Source organism: Anser brachyrhynchus, assembly GCF_964034855.1.
Source record: "Anser brachyrhynchus genome assembly, chromosome: 3".
In the NCBI taxonomy this organism is placed as follows: domain Eukaryota; kingdom Metazoa; phylum Chordata; class Aves; order Anseriformes; family Anatidae; genus Anser; species Anser brachyrhynchus.
The window spans coordinates 54,252,383-54,266,350 of NC_137696.1; the positions used below are offsets into that span (position 1 = coordinate 54,252,383).

Consider the following 13,968-nt stretch of genomic DNA (forward strand, 5'->3'; position numbering starts at 1 on the left):
GCTCTAGTAGCAGTTGGTCAGCTGTTTCTCCTAGAGATGAGCTATGTTGTATTATTAACATTTCTTGCCGAGCCTTAGCTGTCGTACATAAATTCTTCCTCGGTTTCTGTCTCCGTCCCCGTGGTGGTGCTGCCTGCGCAGACCTCCCCACAGGGTGGCCCTGCTCCCGTTCCCATGTCTGCAGCTAGCATCCCAGGAAATGGTCTGAGTGCGTTAGAGATGAAGTCAGTTAAAATCAGTGTGAGAGGGGAAGACCAGGACAAAACACCTCCCGTTCCACCCTTCTCTGCAGAGGAAGGCTGGCTTGGGCTGGCTCCAAGCCTCAGTGAGTTCAGACTTGCTGAGAAATGAGGTGTAATGAGTGGAGAGCAGCCCCATCCAAACGGTGTCACCCACCTCGATGTGCAGGCTTGGTCACAGGCAAGTGCAAAAGAAAATAGCAACTGATGGATTTCTAAAGGATCAGTGGCTTCATCCCCCATATGAATTTTGTCCACAGAACAGAATCTGCTGTGCAATGTGGTATCCTTCCTTTAGGCAGACCCAAAGCAGAACAGGCAATGATATTTATTGATGTGTCCATCTGTAAAGTGGGTTATGCTTAAACTGTGCTGATGCACATTGCAGAAGGGCCTTGAAACAGCTTACACTGCTGCGGCTCCTTTCCATAGCATTAGCTCAGAGCAAGACTCGAAGAGTCAATGCTATCAATTGTATTTCAGGGTAAACAACTTACAACATTTCCTTCAGGAGGTACAATTTTTTAGCCTAATTTATCTGGTACTTGTAAAAATTTAATTTGTTTTTCTATTGTTTACAAGATTTCTTGTTAAGAAGGAAAAGATTGTTATACACACATTCACTTAATTGATTGAATGCCAAGGGAAGGCACAAGGAATTTACAAGCAACTGTAATACAGTATAATTTTAATGAGCTGCAGGTCTTCCCAGCAGACAATAAAGACCTTTGTGCAGACCAGCAAATTAAATAGATACTGGATGCAAAGCCATATGCTTCAGGGGGTTAGGAAAAGAAGCAAGTTGTACTATAGAAAGTTAATTTTTTGATTGCTCCTGAAGTCAGCTTACCTTTTAGGAAAGGGCATGTGATTATCCATTTCTAAAGATATAAAATATATAAATAAATCTTTATATATTTTATATATTTTGTATATTTATATATATATATATTTATATATATAAATATAAAATTCAGGTTTTCAAATGATGCAGCATGTGGGCTGGGAAATACATTTTCTGGGAAAACTGCTTTGTGCATGACTCCTTTGGCAGCTGAATGCCTTTCTTTCTCCAGCAGGAGCCTCCCTCCCAGGTGACCGTAGCAGCAATGCTTTCTGACTGCAAATATGCATGAAAGGTATCGTACTTGGCTAGATATGATCGTAGCACGATTATGGTGGTAGATTCAGAGGTGCAAGTCTGCATCAGACTTGCAACAGAGACTGCCCTTTATTGACCTGGCTGCAAATGAATATCTGATCACTTGAGCAGAGGACTGATTGAGATAGGTACACAGATTGTTTTGTTTGATTGATTGATTTCTTTTTCTCTCTCTGTCTCTCTGCATACACACTACGTATTATTTGCAGATACTTCTGTAAATTTATTTTGAAAGAGATGCCCCGGGGCTTTGAACCAATTCCCTCTGCTTAAAATCCTGTTCTGGCTGGTATGGAGAATGTGACAAGACTGGATGTGAAGCTCAGGCTTCTTTGACACTGAGGACCTTTGCCGACACAGCCACATTGGGGGATTTTGGTGAAGGAGCACACCCTGTAGCAATATTTTTAGGCAGGCAGAGCCCCATTGCAGACTGCACCAGCAGAGCACCCACCTGGCAGCACAGCGCTCCATCCTAGGAACAAGGTCCTGCTGTCCCAGCAACGCGGCTCCTTTGCTGTGTCTCTGTGGAAGGACCTGCTGGGATTGCTCAGCCCCAGTGGGGAAGTCTTTGAGACCAAGAGTTGGCTCCACTACCTCTTGTCTGTATTTGGGGGCCAAAGTCTGATGAAGCTGGTAAGGGTGGGATTCCCCTCCACCTAGTGATGGCCTTTCAAATTGTATATACTTTAACTGAGCGATTTATGACTCAGGTTTTTCTGTTCTCCAGGCTCCCTTGTCTCAGCCAAGTGAGCTCCAGCTACCAGAGCAAAAGCCAGTTTCCACACAGACCGCTGCTCACCCTCGACCCAGGGCTGCCACCCTCCCCAGGCCGTGCAGCCACTGAGGGGGCAGTCACACTGCTAAGGGCACGCGGAAGATGTGTCATGGTCTTTGTGACTGGTCACCGATCTCCTTCATTGCTTCTGAGGAGGAGATGTGACACACCTGGCAGCCGATGGCCAGGCCTTCGTTTGCCCATGCGCTGAGCAAATCTAAAATGGCCGCATCGATGTGGCAGCTTTGGCCAGCTTTGGAGGATCTGTAGAGTGCAGCGTTTGTTGTGTATTACTTGTGGGTGTGCCAGTTTTATTGGTATGGCTATGTTTGTACCAAAATCACTTCATATCCTTATGTTGGTGAGCATTCCCAGAGGAGGCCTGTTCTGAAATGGCATTTCTTCATGCTGCTGGAATCACCTGGGACTGGATGGCTGGTGAACTCCGATGAGGACAAGTACATGCCTCCTCTGCATGTTCTCCTCTTTCCATTTGCTGTATTTTCTACTACAGCTTCCATTACTGGATAAGACCTAGACAAACTAGAAGAAATACACCTCTGTGATGAAGACACCAACAAAATTCAGAGGGCAGCTCAAATAGAAATGCAGACAGCAGTGTCCAGGGAATGTCTGCTCTGGTGGACACAGCAGCAGATCCCTGCTGGTGTTGAGAAAATCTGCATGCTCAGAGTGACCATGGCTAGTGTGAACAGAGGCCCACTTAGAGACTAACATGTCCAGGAGCTGCTTCCATTATCAATGTGTACAGCTTGTGCTGGTGTTACATAAAAGCTAGAACTTCTCCCATACATAGTGTTTATTTTACATTCTTCTTCCTCTGCAACACTGTGGGGAATAGGTTATTCCTGTTTTGATTTTGGCTTGTTCTGAACAAGCAGAGTGTTTTGGGTTTGGAAGGAATACTTTATCTTCTGTTTTCTTTAATCGTTAACATTAAAATTAAGTCTCCAAGCAGGCTGTTCATTAACCCCAGCACTTCCTTCCTTGTCTTTCATGTGTGCTGGTGACTCACCCAGAGCAGAGGCACAGCGAAGGTGAGTTGCAGTGTTATTTGTAAAGTGGATTGTAGGATTCCTAAAGACATCCAAACTTTTCTTCCCATTTGCAAATGATCAGCTGAAATGCAGAGCTCTTCCTAATGAAATGAAAAAAATGAAATGAAATGAAATGAAATGAAATGAAATGAAATGAAATAAATCCCAGATGAGTTTTCAACTTCATTTCTCTCCAAGAAAATCCTTTGAAGCGATACGGTATTCAGGGCTGCCTACACTATTTATTTCAGGCATAGTTACAGCTTGACTTTTTGCTGCATGTTGGCTCTCCTCACATTTTCGCTGTTGATTTTCAGGTATGAGTAGACATTTCTGTACCTTTCTTGTGCCATCCCTTAGATGCCCTTTTACTTCCCCTCCAACCAGCCAGGCATGTGCATCGCTCTTCTCCCACCCTCCCTGTTCCTTCCAAGCATTCTTTTCAGGCAGTCTTCTGTGCTTTGCTCCAGCCAAAAACAAAGTCACAAGTTTTGGGCTTGGTTTGAAAAACTCCAACACAGCTGTCTTGGGTGGGGTTGGAAGCCAGTGACCTTCACAGTGAAATAAGAGCTGCAGTTCAGAGGTAACATTTTCTGCTGCATCTTAATTGTTCAACCCAAGCAGCTCTGTGCTCAAGTTCAAACAGTGCAGGCAGGATATTCCTCTCCTCTCCTCTCCTCTCCTCTCCTCTCCTCTCCTCTCCTCTCCTCTCCTCTCCTCTCCTCTCCTCTCCTCTCCTCTCCTCTCCTCTCCTCTCCTCTCCTCTCCTCTCCTCTCCTCTCCTCTCCTCTCCTCTCCTCTCCTCTCCTCTCCTCTCCTCTCCTCTCCTCTCCTCTCCTCTCCTCTCCTCTCCTCTCCTCTCCTCTCCTCTCCTCTCCTCTCCTCTCCTCTCCTCTCCTCTCCTCTCCTCTCCTCTCCATTTACTTTTTATTTTTTTTAAGGGTGACCAAAATTGTGCACAGCATTGAAAATGAGGTGCCATAAGAATTTTATATAATCTCCTTGATTCATTATTTCTTGTATGTGAAAAATTTGATTCATCTTATTATATCATACCTACCTTTCTTATAGATGAACCACATTTGTGGCTTGATAAATAATATATTCGAGTCTTTATTCTCAGCTGTTTCACACGAATGACTTCCTGGGCTATAACTGTTAGCCTTCTTTTTAAGCCCTAAGTATATGTCCCTGTACTTTTAGTTTGTTCCATTTCTACTGCTTCAGATTTCCAGGTCATCCAGGTTTTCCCCAATGATATTGCATTCCTCCTCTCCTGGCAGTTCCTTTCTGTGCTGTGTCAGTAGCAAATTTCATTAACATATGAAAAACTGTAGTAAGTCTTACAGGTCATTCCTAGAAGTGTTACCATAAGATCCAATACTTTCCACTGGATGAACACCATTAATAACCTACCTTCAGCACAAACATGCCTTTTCTGTGGAGCCTGTTCTCCTCTGCTTTTAGCCAGTGTGATGTCACTTGTAATAATTTCCCTTAGTACTACAGTAGAAAATGTTTTACTCAAGGACAAAGGAATAGGTCTACTGCACTTTCCTCTTCCAAAAATCTTGTACCCAAAAATTGTATCAACCCCTCCTATATGTATTTTAGGTTTTATTGCCTTTTCCACTTGTCACATGTCTTGGTTTCAGCTACGACAGAGTTAATTTTCTTCCCAGTAGCTGGTATGGTGCTGTGGTTTGGGTTTTTGATGAAAATAGTGGTGATAACACCCCGACGTTTCAGCTGTTCCAGAGCTGTGCTCACACAGAGCCCAGGACTCTTCTGCTCCTGGCGCTGCCCTGCCAGTGAGGGGGCTGGGGGTGCTCCAGGAGCTGGGGGGGGACATGGCCAGGACAGCCTGGGCTGGCCAGAGGGATGTCCCATGCCATGGGGCACCGTGCTGAACAATAAATAAGTGGGAGGTTGGCCTAGGGGGTGCCACTGCTCAAGGTCTGGCTGGGCATCGGTCTAGGGGTGTTGAGCAATTGCAATGTGCATCACTTGCTCTGTGTATTCTGTTATTATTATTTTATCCCTTCCTTTTCTGTTTTATTGAACTGTCTTTATCTCAACCCATGAGTTTGTTACTCTTTTACTACAACACACAGTACCTTTATTTGAGTTCATCACTTTCTAGTTCCAAATGCTAGTTTTTCCAGAATTCTGGGAGAAGGAATGTATGTTCCATCTGTATTTCATGCATTATCTTCTTTCAAATTTCCTTACACTGTGGTTTAGGGCAACAGCTCTTTCAATCTAACACTCTTGTTAGCCATTGCAACTTTGTTCCTGTGTTCAAGATAACCATCTTTATTTAAAGCTCAGATTTTGGTCCTTGTCTAGATTACTCGTCATTTCAACCTTCTCCACACTGCTCATCAGACTTACAAATCAGTCCTTCTGCTTTTTCTATATGTGATATAAAACCTTTCTTCTTTTCTTTCTAAATCCTTGCCTTTTTAATTTCTATACCCATACTTCCTGAAATCTTAATCAGAAGCTTCTTTACTGACCAATTCTCCTCTCCCATTCCCTCCATACTCTGTGCTTGCTCATAATGCCTTTTTTTTCCTTTCTTTTTGGAAACACTACCTTTTGTGCTAGCATTTCATTCAGTTAGATAGATATGCAGTCCTTGTGTGCAAGATTTTTTTCATTATTTGAAACACAGGCTGCAGATAGTTGTTCTAACTCTGACAAAAGCTCTTCAAACGAGTGCCTGGAGTAATTTGCATTTGACTTAATTTTTCAAAAGCAAAGCTTCAGCCCCTGTTTGGTTCCTGTTCACACTGATTTTGACTTGTTTCTTAGAGCAACACTGATAAGCAATTGCAATAAATACCATTTAAGTATAGCTTAATTGAACTGATCTGCTGACCGTGGATAAGTAAGGTAACAAGATAAATCTGACTTTATAGAAGGCAATGAGGGTACTGTAAGCATGCAGGTTTCAGCTCACAGTACTTTGCTAGAGAGAGACATAACAGTGCAAGTATTTTGGCAAACACTGTTATTTTTGCTTATTAAAATGATCTAATCCTGAAGTCAGACTGTCTTTGCAAAGTGTTGCATGTGTCTGTTTAGTTTCTGCACAGCTTCTTTCTTAGTGCGGTATTTTTTTTCTTCTCCTAGGGAAAGCTTATTAAAAATAAAGTTGTTCTGGACTACACAGCCTTGCCAGGTCTGGAAAGCACCTTTGGTGTCCAGCATGAGTGGAGGCAGAGCCCTCTTTGGCATGTCCCCAAGATGTTACCAGAGCTGGCAGCTGCCGCATCACCAGGAGGTTCACCAAGAGCTGGGTTGGCACCAGGAGCGTGCAGTGGGGACACCTGGATGGGACCTCCACCAGGGTGGCATTCAGGGTGGCTGGGTGCCTCACTGCAGCCACAGGACATCTGGGGACACAGAGGCTCCCTCCTTGCCTTTGGGGGGCTGCAGCAGCTTTGCTGGTGGTTGCTTTTGTCTGTATCTCCCATCACTGTGTTTCAGCCTCTGATTTATTCTGCACATGGCAAGGGGAACGAAGAAATGTCTGCCAGGCAACTGTGTTACCACAAGGATGGGATTTCTGTAAGGAAAGAGCTCAAAATGATCTTGATTTCAGCATATTTACTTCAGGTAATGTATGCACGCTTTTTCTCTTTTAAGTCCTCTAACATATGGTACCTTTTAATTTACTTTAGGTCACTCAGGGGACAGCGTGCTTTGAAATACAGGCTGAGTAATACAAAAATAAAGTGGTGGGCTCAGAATAAGAGAACTGCAGGATCCAAAGGCCACAGGAGTGTTTTCACTGAGAACTGCAGGATGCCCCTTCAGCTTCTGCTGCTGTGGCTCAAAGACATCAAGGTGTAGAAGAGCACCTGAAGGATGTTGCAGAGCCAAGCAGCTGTTTGATATAAATGCATGTACGTTGGTACCAGCCCATAAGACTAAATCTAAGCATAAATTTCCCCTTACAGGCAGAAGAAGCCCAAGGAAGGAGAGAGAGATCCGGCGAAATTCCAGTCCTGCTGAAGTGGATGGGAATTTTGCCACTGATAGTTCAACACAGGAGCCTTCCCTACAGACCTGTAAGGAATTTAGTAACCGGATTGTAATTTATGCTGGGGAAGATGATAATACAACAGGGAAAATTTGGTGCTTGGATAGATGAACCATTGATACTGCATCTGCTTACATATTTTCCACCAAAGCCACATCAGGTCATCTCTCCTGCAAGGACAGAGAAGCCTGTAAAAGAAAGGAGCAGAAAGAGCCCTTTTCCTGCCCATTCAGCTGTGTCATATGCTGAGCAGGTCTGAACCCTGCATGACTGTTTGTGGTTATTCTTCAAAGGCTCTGCTTCAGTTCACACAATCACAGATGATGAGGACTGTCCCTGACGTGCACTTTTGTTTTCTAACATAGCCTCTTTGGAAACTATGATGTTACAATATTGGCCAGTCAGCCAGTCTGTCATTCTTGGTTGGCCTCTCCTGTTGTAACGCGATTACACTTTTTTTTTTTTTTTTTAATTTTCCATCAGCTCTCAGAGAGATCAGACTACAAAATACTGACTTCCTCCTGAACCTTTGGATCCCATTGGTATCTCCTCTCTACTGGGCCTATTTATCCCACACTTCAGGTTTATTTCCAGGCAGTTCTCAGCATCCTCTTTAGAGCTGCATCCTTGGTTTATTGATAAGCTTTACAGACTGGGAGAAGAACTCACTGAGAGCGGCCCTGTGGAGAAGGACTTGGGGATTCTGGTGGACAAAAGGCTCAACATGAGCCAACGGTGTGCTCTTGCAGCCCAGAAGGCCAGCTGCATCCTGGGCTGCACTGACAGAGGAGTGGCCAGCAGGCAAAGGTGGTGACTGTGCCCCTCTGCTCTGCCCTTGTGAGGCCCCACCTGGAGTGCTGGGGCCCCCAGCACAAGAAGGATGTGGGGCTGTTAGAGCAGGTCCAGAGGAAGACCATGGTGATGATCAGAGGCTGGAGCACCTCTCCTATGAAGAAAGGCTGAGAGAGCTGGGGGTGTTCAGCCTGGAGAAGTCTCTGAGGAGACATGGAGGCCTTTCAATACTTAAAGGGGTCTTATAAAAAAGATGGAGAAGGACTCTTTACTCAGGTAGATAGTGATAGGACAAGGGGGAATGGTCTTAAACTAAAAGAGAATAGATTTACACTAGACATTAGGTGGAAATTCTTCACTCAGAAGGTGGTGAGGCACTGGCACAGGTTGCCCAGAGAAGCTGTGGTTGCCCCATCCCTGGAGGTGTTCAAGGCCAGGCTGGATGGGGCCTTGGCCAACTTGAACTGCTGGGTGACATCCCTGCCTATGGCAGGGGGTTGGAACTAGATGATCGTTAAGGTCCTTTCCAAACCGAGCCATTCTCTGATTCTATGATTTCAGCCTTTGTTGAACATCTGACTTCCTCACAGATATAAACAGTCATTACACAATAACCCTGTTAGACAAGGAAGAATGATCACCTCGACTTAGACCAGAAACATGGGGGCTTTCACAGTGACCACAAACACGCGGTAGCCAAAGACTAAATGATTTTTCAGTGGAGAATACATTGTGTTCTCACCCAGAGGAGCTGAGTGGGGTGGAGATTTCTCCACTGACACAGGGTGCGGCAGAGGGGTGTTGGGGAGCCATCCCTGGAGAAGTGCAGTCACTAATTATGGTGGTTGACTAGAAAGGACATTCCCCAAGTTTTGGCCAGCAAACGTAGGGTTAGTTTAATACATTACAAGGATTTTTATTTATTTATTTTCTTTTAATTAAAAGAAGGAAGGGGTGTGCTCAGTTTGTAAACACAAATGCAAACACATTTGGTAACTAAGCAGTTTGGCCGGTGTCCTGCTTATAAAGGATGAAGTTTGCTGTTAGGCTTTGGAATAATAGCATATGGCAGTACACTGAATATTTGTCATGAAGTGATTTCATCTTCTACATTAAAGTAGTCTACCAAGTGTGGAGACTGATGTTTTTAAAAGTCGGATGTGACAGAGGAAAAAGTTAATCCCTCAGAGAAAGAATAACATACTGATTAGATTCGTTATTTAGGGCTATATAGATATGCATTTAGATCATGCTGGTTTTAATATTTCAAGACCTGGATGCAGTTCTTCACAAATATCAGCTCCTAAGAATGTTAAAAATGCTTTTATTTTTAAAGAAAATAAACATATTCTGTTCTTTTATGACTAACTGCTTTTAATATTATAATTCAAAGATAAAAAACACTGAAATAATTTATAGAAGTTAATACTGTATGTTTACATACTACATTCTTTTTTAGTTTAGATACTGATAATAGATTAAGTGGTCATTGACTTTATTTCCAGAAAATGTCAGCATCAGACTCCTATTAACACATTGCTACAGCATTGTACAGCTGTGTCTAAAATCAACCTATCCCTCTGAGTTGTAGAACTGAAGGGACACCATCACAGTTTAAAGTATGATATTGCCTCACAGATATAGAGTGAGGACACCCTGCAACCAGAGGAAGAAACTCAGAAATAAGAGAAAGCTCTTTGTATTGTTTTTCTTAACACAACGCTGTTACACTGACATTGTGCTTCTTTTAGTTGCCTATGTGTCGAGGTAAGAGGATGTTTTTGCATCTGATGCAATTAAAATATTTTCCCCTCTCCTTTTCATTCCTTCAAATCCTCCCTTTGCTACTCTAAAACAAAATGAATCCCATTGATTGCTAAATGTTTAAAAGAATTTAATTAAGAAGTTACTTTGGTTACCAAATGTCTTTATTTAGTCAAGTCTAATTCGTATGCTATTTACACTTCCCTGTGTTTCTGTTTCTGGGAAAGATTCAAATGGTGCTTTAAACCAAGATTTTCAAAATGACTTAATGGTTCAGAAATATTCTTTATATTGTAAATCTCTTAATCTCTTGATAATGTGTCTTTTCGTTAATGGCATATCCTGAAGAGCCTGACTTTGTGGTTCCTGCATAGCGTTTAACAATGACATTTCTGCGGATTAGGCATGTAAAGAGAGGGCACTAGGCTCAAAGACTCATATGATGTAAATTCCCTTAGCTCTGAGAAGGCTGCCTCAAAAGTGGCTATTCTTGATATCTGCATGGGCATATTGGCTCACAGCAGCTGCGAATCCTTCCTATATACTGAAACTTGAGGCTGAACAACTGCTAACATAATGGCCACAGAATCTGCACCAAGGGTGTTTCCAATGCTCATATCAGGCCCAAACAAAAATCATATTCTATGAATTTGAGTTTATTTTTGCTATGCAGCAACTGACTCCTTGGCATTTTCTGGAGGCATCAAGGAGCTAGCTTCTGCCCCCAGTTACACTTCTGCAGTGCCGCACCAGGGACGCTGAGTCCAGGGTCCCATCTCATGTCTCCTCTCTTGGGTCTTCGCTGGCTGCTTACCAAGTACGGGTGAGTGTAATTTGGTGAGCATTTTTTGATCTGTGGTGGCACTTTAGGACACATCCAAGCAACACAGGAACCCACACTTTGCTAGAAGCAAGAAGCGCTTCTAAATCACTTGGGAATTTTTGGAAAATCTTACCCTTGGTCTTGAAGATTTGTTAAATCTCCCTCCAAAAAGCGATGTATTTAGCCACTCCAAACACAGAGAGCAGAAGCTTCAAAAGCAATAGAAGAGCTCCAGTGTTTTCTAATCTAGTGAGTCTAGTATGTGCCAGCAATCGTGCTTCAGCAGAGTAATTGACCTCGCAGGGACAAATACACCATTGCTGTGAACTCCCTTAGAAAACTTCCCTGCAACCTCCTCCCACATGTGGTATTGCATGGAGGTAACTCAGTCAGAATTAGCTTGGTTGCATGTGTGCTCAGAAGATTATAAAGAGGACAAAGTGGGTTTTACTCATTTCCTCTAATTTAACATTTACTGTATCGGCATTGCTTTCATTTAGTATTGCTTAAATTGGTAAAATGTGGGCTTTCATTGAAGGATTTACTTCTCAACAATGAAAAAACTGATATAAACCAGAGTTCAAGTTGTCTTTTATTTTGCAACAGACTAGCTTTAAATCTAGTTTAATAAGCACGCTGGAAGAGAGCACTGGTTATTTCTGTATGTAGCATAGATTTGGCCCCATTTTCACAGGGAGCATGGGGGCAGAAAGCTTTATTGTTGTTGTGTTGTAAACTCCCTTTTATGCTCATCTGCCCACCCTGTGCACGTGCAGTGAGGAGGACATGGGCACACGAGCGCACGACCACTGAACAAGCTGAGTATGAATGTGCAACAGATCAACTTTCTGATAAGGGATTTAATGATCCTTTCAAGCTTAACAAGAGATTTTCTCTCTGATTCTGTTGGGTTAACTCCCTCAAAAGGCTATTCTGGTGCCTTTAATCCTGCCTGTGACACACGACTGCCCCAGTCCCACAGAAAGGGCAGCATCTGCTACCTCATGTCCAAGCTATCTACAGTGTCAAAGGGCTTTCTGTCGTAATGTGTATCTTCAGGGTAGGGACTGTCTCTGCTATTGTTGCTTCATTCAATATTTTTTTCCCTCAGTTTTTTGTTGTTTTACGCCTTTTATCCACTCTTTTTTCCCCCTTCTTCTATCTGCCCATAATCTCATTTTCTCTTTTTTTTCTTTTTTTTCTCTCTGTTTTCACTATTGTAATTTTTTTTTCTCCACCTTTCTCCTCCCATGCCTTCTCTCTGATTTCTTTCTTTGGTCTCTATTCTGTTCTTTCTGCCTAGCTCTTCCTACACATCAATCATATTACGACAGCAGGGAGCAGCTCGCAGAAGCAGGACCAGCTGGGATACATCCCAGTAAGAGCACATGCTGTTGAGGACAGGACCCAGAACACAGAGCAGAGGTGCCTTGAGACTGTTTTGGTTTTGAGCACATGATACAGATAGTGGGAGAGGGGGGGATTTTTCACTAGCCCTGCTCAATTTGCACACCCCTGTGCAAATGGGCACAGCCAGGGAACATAGCTGCAGGAGGACAAGCTTTGAATGCCTAGTAAAAGGATATCCAGAGAGGAGATATGGCTCTGCAATGAAAGGCAGCAAGCCAAGTAGAAATCTTTGAAAGGAAGACAGAGTTCTGTGCTGTGCACAGGTCCAGCATGATGAGGCTTTTATATATGGGAAGGAAGCAAATGCTGAGCATGGCTCCACTCCCGACCAAACCCTCCGTGCTGGGTGTGTTTTCCAGGAGAAGGCTTCCTGGCTTGCTCCTCACCGTGCTTCTGTCACGGACCTCTCAGGTGGGACAGGGAGCAGGCATCCACTAGACACATGCAGAAGAACTGAGCCGCGTGTGTGAGTTTCAGCAAAGAATCGCAAGTAAAAAAAAAATGCATAGAGGTGGAATTGGGGGCTGAGTTAAAGGACGGTGTTAACGGAGTCGTTCACCAGTGCAAGGCTTGTCTGAATTAGTGTCAACATCAACAGCAGTTGTGATAGGCACTGCTGACTTTGGCTGTTTCTGGGTGTCCACAAGCCAACAGCAATATGATGTGTTTTATGTGCTGCTGGGGTACTTGTATCTGTTCAGAAACTCCTGCTCTGACTTTCTTCTTCCTCTTGTAGATCAATGATGTGGAAGACTCTGTAACACCTTGGGATGAAGGGGGGAAGCCTGAGGTGTTTGCATGTTAGATTACTCGGTGTGGGAAGGGGGCAAGAGCTGCTGGGACTTGGCTCCTGGCCTCCGTTGAGCAGGATGGAGCAGTGCAGGGAGGCTGCTGGCGGGAGGCCACTGACGATGCTGCACTCCAGGGAGAGTTTTAGTATGTGTGAGTAAGGGAGAGCGTGGGGATGTCCAGAGATCTGCTGTGCAATGGCATGTTTAGGCTAATCCCAGGTTGCTAAGAAGCCCTACACATGTTTGGCATTGGCTCTGGTTGCTCTACAGTCCTTCCTCAGGTGGCCACCCCCTCCTCCCAGCAAAGTCCATCTGTTTGGCCACAAACTCCATGACTTTTGGCTCTGAAGGACACGGCATGTCACGAAACCCCCAAATATGCCTTTTGCAGCCTCGGAGCCCAGCACTCCAGCACCACTGAGCGTCTCCAGCTGTTCCTTGACAGGCGGCTCATGTGTGACTCAGAGCCCTTTGCTGGCTCTGCCCCGCGGGGCACGCTGCCCGTGGGCAGGGAGACGTCTCCGGCTGTGAACTTGTTCTCCGGGGAAGAGCTTTCTGAGATGGCTATAACAGCTCCCTAGGAGGGAACAAGGAGCTTTGTGCTGAGGAGACGCCGGACTGGTGAACACCACGAAGTCAGCCAGCACTAGTGAGTACCACTGAGGTTACTCAAATCTCTGGATCGGTTGAAGTGTCCTTTCCACAAAGCAAGCACCTGTCCGCAGGTGTCCTGTAGAAAAAGGCACCCTGCAAGAGCTGTCAGTCCATGCAGGTTTGCAGATGAGTCCTGTGCTGCTCCAGCCAGGTAGTACCTGGGCTTGTCCAGGGCCAGCTCCGTGGTGTGCTGCGTGCCATGGTGGTGGCAGTACTGGCTCTGTGGTGTCTCTGGCATTCTGGTGAAAAAGGGAATAAGCTGCCAAGGACTAGGTTTGTATAAGCAATAGGAAAAGTTAGATATTTGGCCTTTCTGGCTGGGTTTTCCTTCAGGTCTCAGAGGTGGGTGCTCTGAACCGCTGATCCACACAACCATCACCAGAGGTGCTGATGCAGACGCACCCCGCGGAGCTGCTGGCTCAGCCACGGGCAGCAAGCAGCAGACC

General features: G+C 44.6%; 1 long non-coding RNA gene across 1 annotated transcript in view; it reads right to left on the minus strand.

The window, feature by feature from the left end:
• Nucleotides 1-3,318: 3,318 nt before the first annotated feature.
• LOC308192650 overlaps nucleotides 3,319-13,968 on the minus strand; it is a 30,495-nt gene continuing 19,845 nt past the window's right edge. Inside the window, exon 3 of the long non-coding RNA XR_013948964.1 lies at nucleotides 3,319-3,338. This is a non-coding gene — a long non-coding RNA (uncharacterized lncRNA). The remainder of the gene's footprint in view (nucleotides 3,339-13,968) is intronic.